The sequence below is a fragment of the Rhinopithecus bieti genome, unplaced genomic scaffold, assembly GCF_001698545.2.
Source record: "Rhinopithecus bieti isolate Rb0 unplaced genomic scaffold, ASM169854v2 scaffold_3062, whole genome shotgun sequence".
Classification (NCBI taxonomy): domain Eukaryota; kingdom Metazoa; phylum Chordata; class Mammalia; order Primates; family Cercopithecidae; genus Rhinopithecus; species Rhinopithecus bieti.
Window position 1 is genome coordinate 2,566,020 of NW_016804432.1, and position 14,397 is coordinate 2,580,416.

The 14,397-nt window shown below is 41.6% G+C and overlaps 1 protein-coding gene and 1 pseudogene across 1 annotated transcript in view; one reads left to right on the plus strand and one right to left on the minus strand.

Moving 5' to 3' along the window:
• The window catches only part of OSBPL6 (oxysterol binding protein like 6), a 206,852-nt gene that overhangs the window by 138,767 nt on the left and 53,688 nt on the right, over window positions 1-14,397 (minus strand). The window lies entirely within an intron of this gene.
• On the plus strand, window positions 6,635-7,098 carry LOC108527100 (60S ribosomal protein L32 pseudogene; annotated as a pseudogene).

Sequence of the window (14,397 nt, forward strand, 5' to 3'; positions counted from 1 at the left end):
CAAAAAAAAAAAAAAAAAAAAAAAAAAATCAATAGATTTTTTTTAATTAGAGCTTTAAGCCGGTGCAGTGGCTCACACCTGTAATCCCAGCACTTTGGAAGGCTTCGGTGGGATGATCGTTTGAACCCAGGAGTTTCAGACCAGCCTGGGCAACATAGGTAGACCCTGTTTCTACACATAATTTTTGAAAATCATCTGGGCATAGTGGCATACACCTGTGATCCCAGCTACTCATGAGGCTGAGGCAGGAGGATCACTTGAGCCCAGGAGGTCAAGCCTGCAGTGATTGTGCCACTGCACTCCAGTTTGGGCAACAGAGCAAGATCTGGTCTCAAAAAAAAAAAGAGGAACTAAAAAAAAAAAAATACAACTAGAACTTTAGTTCCCTCTCCACCGTTTAATTGCTACTGATTCCCTGGGAAAGTCACAACCTTTCTGAACCTCAGTTTATTCATCTACGAACTAGAGATAATGACTCCTGCACACCTCATTCAAAATAACCTTAGGTTGTTATTAAGTAACAAATAAGGAAATTGATATAAAAGTAATTTCTAAACTGTGAAGCAATATATGAATACAGGAAATTCATAGTAACAAGTATTTGTAATTACTTATAGGCCACATTACTTGTTGAAGAAATCATTAATATATTTCCTTACGACAGAAAAGTTTATTCACTTTTAATATTTCCTGCCAAAAAAAAGTAATAGAAATAATATGACAGGTGTATGTATAATAAAATGTTATTTATATTTGGTTACAAAGTATATTATATGATTCATTTTGCATAATTTCCCAAAAATGCAAAAATTGAGGCCTTTAGAAAATCTGTATCCTTGAACATACACAAACTTGATGGTCAAGAGAGGATGCCTAAAAGCATATTCTAGAAGGAAGTTTAATATTTTAAAGATCTAGATAATTCCCATGTTTATAATTGAGAATCAATGATTATAAAACTCACTGAAGCTTGACCACCCAAAATAATGTTCATGGGTTTATACAGAATTACACTGGGGGCAATAGACATTAAATTCTTAATGGGACTCGATAGTACTTAGAAATTGGAAAGCTAGATACTTGTCCTTCCAATGCTAAGACACACATATATTCAACTCTCAAGAAAGTTCAGCTGAAAGTAGATATGTGGACCATTTTTTAACTTTTTTTTTTTTTATCTTGTCTGTTAGGCTTAGTCAGGTGACACTATCCACAAAATACAAGTCATATTGAGAGAGAGTTGCAGGTGTAATTCTGCTGTAATGTTCTGGTCTAATCCCCAGGAGTCAGGGGAAAAGACAAACTAGGTTGGCCTGGTGTGCTGTAGCTGGCTCAAATTTCAAAGTGAGTTAGGCATGCCAGAATGCTGTTTTAAATAAGCATATTCTGGTTCAAAAACATACTTATGAGAAAATCACTTAGATAAAGTATTTTGCATTAATTTTATCTTCAAAAAATAAATGTGTGTAAGTGCCTACTTGCTGTGCTCCAGAACTTCTTAAGATCTGGCTTTTGGGAACACATGTCATTCATTTCAGCTCTGCCATGAAATGACCTGGTAAACTCCTCAGCCTGCCTCAGACGCGGCATTCATTCTTTTCCACATGACTTCCTTGAGAAGCACTGGCTAAACCTACCAACTGCTGGGTTTTAGGAGCTGCCTGAGGAAGACCATCTGAGCTGCTATTTATGAAATTACTAAACAAAAGCATGCTTGAAACTGACTACTTGTTGTGCCTTTGTTATGGTAGAGGATACTACACAACACCATAGCAAAAGGGCTGGCCCCTTGGAGATAAATCAAGGCTTCAAGCTAAATCTCCCACTCCAGCTATATCACCCTGTTAGCAAAATCTTCACATCTAATTCCACAAAATACCAAAGCCATGTCCTAAGTTATATTCCTCCTTACAGTCTAACCTGTCCTGTCCACGGAAAGGGTCTTTTTGCTAAGGGATTGTGCTGCTTTCTCTAAACACCAACTTGTTTTTTTTTCTAATTCATCACAGAACTGCACAGCTTTTCTGCCATCAAAGAAGAAAGCTTCCCTATTAGCCCAGGAAACCACATGCTTGATCATCCATGTGGTCCAGCAGGTCAAGAGAGGAGATACCCAAGAGGAGCTGAGCTTCTCAACTGTTTGCCCCGACTTCGATTTGCCACCCGCACCCCCCGCCCCTGCCCTGGCCCCGGCACAGAAATCAGTCTTCAAGGTCAAACCACAGATTCTGTGAATACTAAAGCTTGACTGGATTCCAAAGATTCTGGACCAAATGTTTTCTTCCAAGGCCATTTTAAACTGCAAAGTTCTGACATTCAGAAAAAAACAGCGAAAGCTGGGAAAGCAGAGAAACTGAATGAGAACAGTGAGCTGGAAAGGAAGCTCTCCAGGATTTGGAATTGAATCATTCTGTCATTCTCCTCCCCCAAATCAGTTTATTTTACCTATTTTGTTCCCAACATTCCTCTAAACCCAGGTTCCGACACCCCACAGCGATATGAAGGAAGTCAAGGTGGGAGACTAGGAATTGGTCTGTAAGAATTGAAAAACAGCTCTGCAGTACCCAACCGCTGAATCAATGGAGCAAAACCCTTAGAGAGTCTCAGCCAGTTTGGAAGACAACGGTATTGATACCAGAGAACTACCTGATATGGTTTGACTGTGTCCCCACCCAAATCTCATCTTGAATTGTAACTCCCATAATCCCCATGTGTCATGGGAGAGACCCAGTGGGAGGTAATTGAATCACTGGGGAGCGTTTTCCCCATGCTGTTTTCGTGATAGTGAATGAGTCTCACAAGAACTGATGGTTTTATAAAAGGGCAGTTCCACTGCACATGCTCTGTTTTTGTTTTTGTTTGTTTTTTATATTTTGTCTTTTGTTTTCTGTTTTTTGTTTTTGAGATGGAGTCTCGCCCTGTTGCGTGGCCCGGCTGGAGTGCAGTGGCACGATCTCAGCTTGATGCAACTTCTGCCTCCCAGGTTCAAGCGATTCTCCTGCCTCAGCCTCCTGAGTAGCTGGGACTACAGGCACTGAGTAGCTGGGACTACCACGCCCAGCTAATTTTTGTATTTTTAGTAGAGATGGGGTTTTGCCATGTTGGCCTGGCTGGTCTTGAACTCTTGACTTCAGGTGATCTGCCCACCCTGGCCTCCCAAAGCACTAGGATTACAGGCATGAGCCCCCGCGCCTAGACTGCACATCCTCTCTTGCCTGCCACCATGTAAGATGTGACTTTGCTGCTTGTTCACCTTCCGCCATGATTGTTACGCCTCCCCAGCCATGTGAAACTGTGAGTCCATTAAACCTCTTTCCTTTATAAATTACCTAGGCTTGGGTATGTGTTTATTAGCATCATGAGAACAGACTAATACACTACCTCCTTGAGAATTTCTGTTTCAGAAAGCACCAGTGGGTGAGCAGTATAAAACAACAGGCTCCAAAGCTTCTCACAGTCACTTCGGGGCACTGTTTAAAAATACCACTACCTACTCTCTGGCATTTTAAGTAAGTTCTCCAGCTGGGTGCTAAGATTCGGAAACTAGTACATTCTACTAGCCACAACTAGCCTGTCTTTCTCAATTTTCATCTTGTGTGCCCCCAGAAGGGGTGCCAAACAAAATACAGGACATCTAGTTAAATTTGGATGTCAAATAAATAAGGAGTCATTTTTTAGTATACATTTCAAACATTGCAATACAAAATAGTTCCTTTTCTGACATTCAAATTTAACCTGGTGTCTGTCTTAGTCTGCTTTCTGTTGCTTATAACAGAATATCTGAAATTGGATAATTTATAAGGAAAAGGAATTTATTTCTTTTCTTTTTTTTTTTTTGAGACAGAATCTCAGACTGTGCCCCAGGCTGGAGTGCAATGCCAGGATCTCAGCTCACTGCAACCTCTGCCTCTCAGGTTCAAGTGATTCTCCTGCCTCAGCTTCCCGAGTATCTGGGAATACAGGTGCCTGCCACCACGCCTGGCTAATTTTTTGTATTTTTAGTAGAGATGGCATTTCACTATGTTGGCCAGGCTGGTCTCAAACTCCTGACCTCGTGATCCACCTACCTCAGCCTCCCACAGTGTTGGGATTACAGGCATGAGCCACCATACCTGGTCAAAGGAATTTATTTCTTACAGTTACAGAGACTGAGAAGACCAGGTCAAGAGGCTGCATCTGGTGAGGGCCTTCTCACTGGTGGGGACTCTCTGCAGAGTCCTGAGGTGATGCAGAACATCACACGGCAAGGGAGCTGCATGTGCTTCCTCAGGTCTCTCTTCTTTATAAAGCCACCAGTCCTATTCCCATGATAACCCATTAATCCATTAACCCACTCAGGAGGGCAGAGCCCTCATGACTCAATCACCTCTTAAAGGCCCCACCTCTCCATACTGCCACATTGGGGATTAAATTTCAACATAAGTTTTAGAGGGGTCAAACATTCAATCCCTAACAGTGTCCAGTATTTTATTTGCAAAATTGGGCAACTCAAACTCCCAACTCCACTACAATGATAGGTAAAATCAACATGCACATAAAAAGCATACTGTTATATTCACTTTTGACTTGCTGGCCCTGAGTTTATTCATTAAGAATATATTACATGTGGATACTACAGCAAAATATGAGAATGAGCATAATGATATTACCAGGATAAGAACCATTTCCCCAACTGTAAAATGGAACCAGTTGGACCAGATGTAAAATTCCATTAAATCACTGAATTATTAACAAGCCATTACCCATATCAAATTTAATAATCAATATTTAAAATTCTCATGTCTACTGGAAGAGGTTTCCTCACAGAAGATCAACTCAATTTATCCATTTCTTTTTTTTTTTTTCTCTGAGACAGAGTTTCACTCTTGTTGCCCAGGCTACAGTGCAGTGGCACGATCTCGGCTCACTGCAACCTCCGCCTCCCAGGTTCAAGTGATTCTCCTGCGTCAGCCTCCCAAGTAGCTGCGATTACAGGCATGCACCACCACGCCCGGCTAATTTTGTATTTTTAGTAGAGATGGGGTTTCCCCATGTTGGTCAGGCTGATCTCAAACTCCCGACCTCAGGTAATCTGCCTGCCTCGACCTCCCAAAGTGCTGGGATTATAGGCGTGAGCCACCACATCCGGCCCTCAACTTATCCATTTCTATTTCTCCTTCAAAAGTAATTCCTGAAGCCTATTTTGTCACAACAGTGATGACTTCTGCTCATAAACAGTGGTTTGAGGCTGGGCACGGTGGCTCACGCCTGTAATCCCAGCACTTTGGGAGCCGAGGTGGGTGATTGCCTGAGGTCAGGAGTTCAAGACCAGCCTGGCCAACATGGTGAAACCCTGTCTCTACTAAAAATACAAAAATTAGCCGGGTGTGGTGGCGGGCACCTGTAATGCCAGCTACTCAGGAGGCTGAGACAGGAGAATCGCTTGAACCTGGGAGGTGGAGGTTGCAGTGAGCCAAGTTCATGCCATTGCACTCCAGCCTAGGCAACAAGAGCAAAACTCCTTCTCAAAAATAAATAAATAAATAAAATACAGTGGTTTGAATGTTCTCCTTCTATAGATTCTGTCTAGTCCACCCTGTGGGGAATGTCCAAGAGCTGCAGAGAAAACAGTGGTCCCTCATACCAACCACACCAGGGGCCATGACTCCAGGTAATGATCCCTAAGGTACTGCTTGCCAAAAGATCATACTATTTTAGTGGAAGATCCAAAATAATTCTAAAATGAGGTTGTACCATGAAGTCATTTCATCAAGCCAGGAAGGAAAGAACAGCAGACATCTAACTCATGCTCACTAAAGACAGTCTAGAAGTATTAGCATTAATTATAAGGATTTACATCTCTCTGCCTATCTAAATTTGGTTTTATCCTAGTGGCCTCAAGTAAGATAATCTTGTTATCTGTGATGTAGATCAGCATCTTATACAATCATATGTGTTTAACAAAGACCACTGAGCTCCTCTGCAAAATCTGAGTTTGGATCCTGACCATAGGAGAAAGTCTCCTATTTTTTTGGTTTTACCCAATTCATCTTCCCTGCTGTGAATGTTTTGGTTTGGGCAATTATGCTAATTATGGCAGCAAAATATGGCCTGTGGGTCAAATCCAGCCCTCTGCTTATTTTATAATAAAAGTTTTATTGAAATACAGCATGCCCATTTATTTACATTTTGTCTACAGCTGCTTTTGCACTATAATGGCAGAATTGAGTAGTTGGCAACAGAAGCTATGGCCCATCAACCCTCAAACATTTATAACCTGGCCCTTTACAGAGAAAATTTGCCAATCCCTGCTGTTACTACAAAGATTAGTAACAGTACTGATATTAACGTTAGTAACAATGTTAGTAACAGTGTCAACATTAACATTAGTAATATTAATGTTAGTAACAATACTAACAATTACACCATGTTTAAGAAGGAGAAATGAAATGATAACATTCAAGGTTTTATACCTTTTTGGCAACAATTTAAGAAAATGAATGGTGGTTTCCAACCCAAGAACTAGCAATCTACTACTCAGCCCATGCCGTCTCAAGTGCTCAGAGAGCATTTTTGGTGTAGTGGCTCACACGTCCAACTGTAGTTTTAAAAAACATCACTCTTGAGGTGGCAGTCCATCTCCTTCCTCGGCATCATGGCCGCCCTCAGACCCCTTGTGAAGCCCAAGATCGTCAAAAAAAGAACCAAGAGAAGGAAGTTTATCCGGCATCCAGTCAGACCGATATGTCAAAAATTAAGCGGAACTGGCGGAAACCCAGAAGGATTGGACAACCAGGGTTCGTAGAAGATTCAAGGCCAGATACTTGAGGCCCAACATTGGTTATGGGAGCAACAAAAAAACAAGCACATGGCTGCCCAGTGGATCCGGAAGTTCCTGGTCCGACAACGTCAAGAGCTGGAAGTGCTGCTGATGTGCAACAAAAATTTTTTTTTTCTTACTGTGCCGAGAGTTTGCTCACCAATGTTTCCTCCAAGAACCGCAAAGCCATCGTGGAAAGAGCCGCCCAGCTGCCCATCAGAGTCACCAACCCCAATGCCAGGCTGCGCAGTGAAGAAAAAATGAGTAGCGGACAGCTTGGTTGCACGTTTTCTGTTTAAATAAATGTAAAAACTGGCAACCAACAACAAAAAAAAAAAAAAAAAAAAAAAAAAAAATCACTCTTCAGCCTCAGGTGTCCTTAAGAATCCAAAGAATAAGCATACAAGCATGAAAATATGAGAAAGCATACTTCTTTCTGCTGGGAATCCAGCATTTCAAAAGGGAAAATCACACAATGACAAGCACATGCGCAGGATGGCTGCTGCCACCATCATTTGTAGTCTGATGAAAATGCAGTAGAGCAGCAAAAAGGAAATTGTCTCCATTTGGCGCCAGTGCCTATGAGGTAACTGTCACTGTTATAGGACTTTAGAATTTAAATCAACATAGTTCTTCTGTGGCTTCACTGCTTTAGGGAGGAAGAGTGTGTGATCAGAAAGAACAACTGCCTTCAAAACCAAAACTTCTGTGGGCCCTAAAAGATCCCCAACACAGGTGCCTTGGAGGAGAGATTAGATTGCCAGAATGACATATTATAGTTTCTGAGAGACTCTTAGTGAATACCACCTCCTCTACAGTAATCAAGCACAAAGGGCCCCTTGTCATTTTCTTTCTGCTCCCACGGAAAGCCCTTGCAAGCAATGGCACACTCACAGTTAATGAAATTTTATGCCACAGAAAATTAAACACTGATATTCCTCTAGTTGAGAGGAGCAGGAAGGAAGAAAAAAGAAAAAAAGAACCATAGTAACCGTTGCTAAGTCTGACTTTTTAATACTGACAGAGTAGACGGCTTAGCGAATGAAAACTTTAAGAATTGGGTCTAATGCAAGGCTTCAGCCCTGATTAGGGATCACAGTGGGCTCTCTGACCAGCAGGAATCTGGCACTTCCTACCCTCCTTTGATTCTTACTCCCCCAGTATGGATCCCCTTCTGCTCCCTGGGACCATACTCCCTTGTTAGGCTAAAGGTGGCTCCCATGCCTGAAGGCCTTAGGCTCCTACTGGACAAACACAGAGAATCAAATACACACTCACTCTCCTGGACAGGAAAAAAAACATCTAGCTCATCTCACATCTAGGTGCAACCAGAAAAATATGTTTACACTTTCTTTTCTTTTCTTTTCTTAAATTCCAATATTTGATGAATGTCTACAATGGGCTTAGAGTTGAGGTTCAAGGGTGCATAAGATAAGACGCAGCACCAGCCTTTGGAGGGTGCTGACAGGCTAATGGTGGGGAGGTACGAGATCAATAATGCCACCAATGAGTCTAACTAAGATTACAAGTTGGGTTCAGTGCCGTGAAGGTACAGAGCAGGAGTCTGTGAGAATACAAAGGGAAGTCCTCATTTACAGTGCGCGATCTGAGACGGCTTCTGCTTTGTGGAAGTGACATTTACAATGAGACCAGGAGGAGGAGCAGAAGTTGTTCAGTTGGAGAATGGAGCCCAGGAGTGTTTCAGGCAGGAGGAACAGCCGGTGCAGAAGCCCTGAGGAAGGGAAGTGGGGCCCTGTCAATCAAGAGAGGTAAAAGTAAGGCTGGGAAGGCAAGCAGATGCCTTTGTCAGAGAGCTGATTTTTATTTCCTTCTACATACAATGGGAAGTCACTGGCAGGCTTGGGAAAGGGGAGTGAAAGATTAGAGCTGCAGTTTTAAAAGATGATTGTGTGAGGACTGGGCCTGAGGAGCAAGAGCAGAAACTCTCAGGGCAGGGCAGGAGTTTTGGGGCAGGAGATGCTGGCCTGGTCTGGGATAGAGAACAGTAAGATTATCCAAGATATATTTGAAAGATAGAATCAGCAAAAACATTGGCAAATGAGAGAGAAGGAGGTACCAAAAATATCTCCTAATTATCTGGAGCTCCTAGGTAAATAGTGTACCATTTACTAAGATAAGAAATACTTAGGAAGATGCTACAGGATGAAGCATCGAGAATTCAGTCTTAGAAACCAAACAACATCAGCATAGCTGTTAAGAGGACAGTCAGATTTACTAACTTCTGTGTTAGCATCCGTGCACCTCTGTTTCCATCATCTGTGAAGTGGGAACTATGGTAGAACCTATATGGTTGCTGTGATAAAATAAAGCAATACATGTAAAACACCGGGCATGACTCCTGGCATGCAGTAATCTCAGTAAAATATTAGCAGGTGTTGTTAATGTTATTGTACACTTGAAGATTGAAATGTCTACTGGTGACCTTAGTAAAGATGTCTAGTAGGCAATTAGGTAACTTGTCTCAGAACTCTCTCCTGCTGGAAGTGGGAAGGATGGAAAATGTTCAGGATTTAAGTATGGTAATATGAGATTCCAAAAAAAAAAAAAAAAAAAAAAACTTCTAGTTAGGAATTTGATAATAGCAACTGGATATTTACTTATGAATTGGCTCGAAAGTCAGTCTCTGGGTACCAACAGCATATTGATAACAACCAAGGTTGTATAAAGTAGAAGGATTGACGCAGAAGTGAGCCTTAAAGCAGAAATACTGAGTGCATCAAGAAATGAGCCTACATATATAGAGAGTATCTTAAACACAAAGCTGAAGCAAAGCAAACAGACAGAAAAAGGTTTCTGTACATTTTATTCTATTATTCCCTCTAAACAGAAAAAAATAACAATCAATCCTTAAGAGTCAGTAACTCCCTTACATATCAGAGATATATACAAAGTCACATTTGCAAGACTACTCACCGCACTACTATCACAGTGAATATCATGGTGAAAATCAACAATAGGAGATGGATTAAGTAAAGTGTGGTACCTCCACGTAAAGGAATAAATTTATAGCTACTAAACACCATGCCATACATAGATGATCTAATGGAAAAAGTTCAAATTTTCTTGGTATGTCAAAAAAGTAGGCCACAATCTAGCAGGTACAACATAATATTTTGCTTAAATATTAAATGCAATAGAAGCTGGGCATGGTAACTTACACCTGTAATCCTAGCACTTTGGGAGGCTGAGGTGGGTGGAATGCTTGAGGCCAGGAGTTCAAGACCAGCCTGGCCAACATGGTGAAACCCAGTCTCTGCTAAAAAATACAAAAATTAGCCAGGTGTGGTGGTGCACACCTATAATCCCAGTTACTCAGGAGGCTGAGGCAGGAGAATCACTTGAACCGGGAAGATGGAAGTTGCAGTGAGCTGAGATGGCACTTCTGCACTCCAGCCTGGGCATCAGAGCAAGACTCTGTCTCAATAAATAAATTAATTAATTAAATGAAAAATAAAAAATACAATAGGTAATAGAAAAACATGAGCAGGACAAATAATACCAGAAAATTAACAATAGTTAATTCTGTACGATGAGATTTCAGATTTTTTTTCCTTGTACTTTTTTGTTTTTCAAAATGGCAGCATTGAGTCATGTTACTTGTATAGACAGAAATGGAACAAACAGACAATTTTCATCTCTTCCTCTAAAACAACCGACACTGGCAATCCTTAAATCCCCAAACGAAAAGGTCAGGAGCAACACTGAGATAGAAGACTCAACAGAAACATCTCCATCCTCAGCCTCACAGCAAAAGGAACCAGACACTGTTGCATACATGAAGAACAATATTCCCTAGTCCTTCCTTAATAAAACAGATCCACGTTGTCCACCAGGGGCTGTCCTTTCCTAACCCCAAAACAACTAACATCAGGGTTACAAATTGGATTACGTGTTTGTTTGTTTTTCATTGATTTCAACAATATGCATCAAGGAAAAAAAAAAATCACAGGAAAAAAACTGTCATTTCACTGTGAAAATATAAAGCCATACAAACTTTTAAGTTTGTAAATATTCATACCATCATATCCACAACCAAATCTGAAGCTTTATTTTTTAAAGAAATTATTCAACATTTTTAGAACATCTTCACTTCCCTACAATACTTTAAAAATTTATCAGGGAAACTTACATTGTCCCTCCACTATGCCATAAGTAAACTTCATAGGATGGGACTAAACTTCCTCACAGATATACACAAAAGAACATGGTCTCCTTATATGCTGGTACTTAGTATCCGTGCCATCTTGGTCAAGTCATTTAGCCTTTCTGACTCTTCGTTTTGTTATCTACAAGTAGGGAGAATATAACTTTCCTTGTAGGAGATTTCAGTTTGGAGGACAATGGCAACCACATGGATCCAAAACTCTTCACACATCTTTCCCAAAAGACCACATAATCAAGAAGAGGGCAAGGATCTTCAAAAGACCCAAGCCGTTCAGCATTCTTAGGGACAGAGAATACCACAAACTTCAAATTACTATAAGTAGAGAAATAAACACTAATTTCTAATAGAGCCCCTGCTGCTGCTACAAACCTGTGGGGTATAAGGAGCAGGGAAACTGTGAAAGGGAAACGGGGGCATGGAGAGGATTTGACAAAGCACAGACTAAATACTCCCTAAGGAAAGTGCTGTACTCTGTGCCCCCATTTCAAACACAGGCCCAAGAGCTTGCAGTTCTCAGGACCAGCTATAAGCAGGGAAAGGCCCAAAGATGAGTCTGGAGGCTTTGGAGAGGTGCTGCTTCTGGAAGAGAAAAAGCTACAGAGGAGGGGTGCTGTTGTGGCAGTGAAGGAAGAGGGAGAAATTGAAAATACTGCACAGTGAAAGAGAAGCAAGACACGCCAGGCCCTCACCATCCATCAGCACTGTCCTGGGCCACCAGACATGAGAGCTCCTAAACTAAGAAGAGTACCCATGACATGCCTAGGAATAGAAACACATCAGAACAAAACCAAACAGCTGCTGGAAACTCTCCCTGCCAAGAAACCATGAAGGAAAAAAGAAATTCTAACACAACACTCCAAACTGAATTAAATATCCTCACACAAGCATTTTGGAGAATTAAGAAAAAACCACCTAGAATCAGAAATACAAAAATCAAGAACAGAAATGGGCAACACAACAAAAGGAGGAAGTGCAATGAGAGTTGATTGAATACAACAAACAAAAGAAAACAGACAGACAAAACCATTTCTTCTTCAGAGCTGAGCAGTAAGTTATAAGGTGCCCAAGAGAACATCAATTCGAGGTGAAATTTAATAAGGAACACAGAAGAAAACAACAGAAGCAGGAAATGGTTAAAAAGCTTAAGGCATTTGGGAAATGGTAAGAAGTTGAATACACAATAACATGGTCGGGGGAGGGGCAGGTTACAGGGAGATGAAGTTCCAAGGGAGGTTGGAACCAGATTCATTTATTCAACAACAATTTCAAGTCTACTGCATGCAAGGCACAGCTGCTAGTGACTGTGAAGGGAAGTGGCTCTGTCCCTGTAACGAAGGCAAGTGTGGAGTCAGGAGCCTTTAATCAGGACAGTGATAGAATCAAACTAAATTGAGAGGAAGGTAACTCTAGAAGCAGAATGGAAGACTTTCTGGAGTGGAGTGAGACCAAAAGGAAGGCTAAGTATGAGGCCACAATAAATAATTCTGAGATAAATGCATCAAAGTTTCCTGATGACCTTATATGAAGAAGACACCAAAGTTTTTATTTTGGGAAACTGGAGAATGATTCCATTAATAGATGGAAAGGATTTCAGCTTTATTTTGGGCATGGTACAATATGATATAGCCAGACTGTAACCTCAAGAGAAAGGGGGAACTGAAGATTTGGGGAGTAGTCACCTTCTTGATGGTCCAGGTAGCTACTGGACATGGAGAGATGGCCCCTGATAACTCAGTTCTCACACCAGATCATAAAGCAACTCTGAAACTTCAATGCTGAAGGAGTCAGAGCGGAGGAAAGACACTAGAAGTCACAGAAGCAGAAAGGGTGCAGCCACAAGAGAAGGTGCCCAGAGCCACAGGAGGAGATGCTCAGGAAATGGTGGCTGGTCCATAGTCAGAGACTACATGGAGACCACGTAGAACGAGGAGTGGAAAACGGGAACTCAGATAGCCCTGGTGATCTTACTGACTCAGCTTTAGGTTGAGGAGTAAACGGCCTTCATAAAGGAGAAACAGCTAATACTCTCACGGTGAAAAAAAAAGAAAGAAGACAGAGAATGGTGACATGAAAGAGAAGTGGGATCAAGGAAAAATCTGGGAGTGAAGAGACAGGTGAGAGCTGGTGGTAAGGTCAAGACTGGAGAAACACTGAAAAGAGGATGTAACTGATGGAGCGAGAGAGGAAAGGGCCAGGGACTAGATGGAGGCTACCAGGTCAGCTTTCAGGGTCTTTTCCAAAACTACGAGAGCAGGGAGTGCAGGGCCTGTGTGTAGAATACTCTTAGGCCACCATCCAGGGCACATAAACATCAGCCTTTCCCTTCCCCGAATTCCTATAGGATATACTATGGAATTTAGGGCTGGGGGCTTAGAGTCTAAGACATGGCTCTGCATGCCAGTTCTGCCACTTCCCACCTGTACACCCTTGAACATGTCACAAGTCACCTGAAGTTCAGTTTCCCCAGCAGTGAATGAGCTATAACAATGCCAGCCCCGCTCCTCCCCAAGCTGCTCCAAAGGCTTGTTGTGAGGAGCAGATGACATGGTATATGTGGATGTACCCTGAAGTCAACACGGCATAAATTATTGGATTGGTGTCTAATTAGCCCGTGTATACTTGTTTCTCACTACAGGTAGCATTTGTTCAATCTGTGGTGCATCCCACACCGGGTCTAACATAGTATTTTGTACTCAGATTGTTTAACACACACTGACTTGGAATAAGCACCAGCCTCCTCTTAATGAAGGGTGTGCAGCTGAATTCTTTCTATGTCCCATACCACTACACAGTGAAAACATCATACTTAAACCTGGGGTAGGTTTCTAGCAGGAATTTTTAGAAAGGCCCCTAGCAAACAACAGAATTCAACTATACACACGTTGTCACAGCATTTTCAAATGAGCAGAAGTGGAATTATGAAAAGGTTGCCAATCATTGCCGTAAGTCAATGATTTTTTTTAAAAAATTAAGAACAGTAAGAAATCATGTTCCAAGAGCCTTTGGCCACTGGGTCTAGAGAAGGCATCTAGTGAAAATCAACCAGCACATCCAGGCTGAGTGAGGAGGCAGGCATTCCTCATACAGCTCTGATATGGCAGAAACCCACTATCAATGAAAGACACGCTTGAATTCTGTCGAATCATTGAGTAGGAAGTTGCTGCAGTATAATCCATCGTGTCATTTTACATTTGCATCCCTATTACCCCTGAAACGGAGCATATGCTGGAAAAGTACATTTTAATATGGCTGCTACAGCCCCACTTACCATTCAATCAAAATTTTTTATTACGGAGATAATATAGCATCTGTAACTTAGCACATTGTTGGGGGAAAGTAACACATGTGGAGAAAATATTTTTCCCACTACCAAAGCAGGAAATTATTTTTGCTGCTCCATACAGTACAGTAG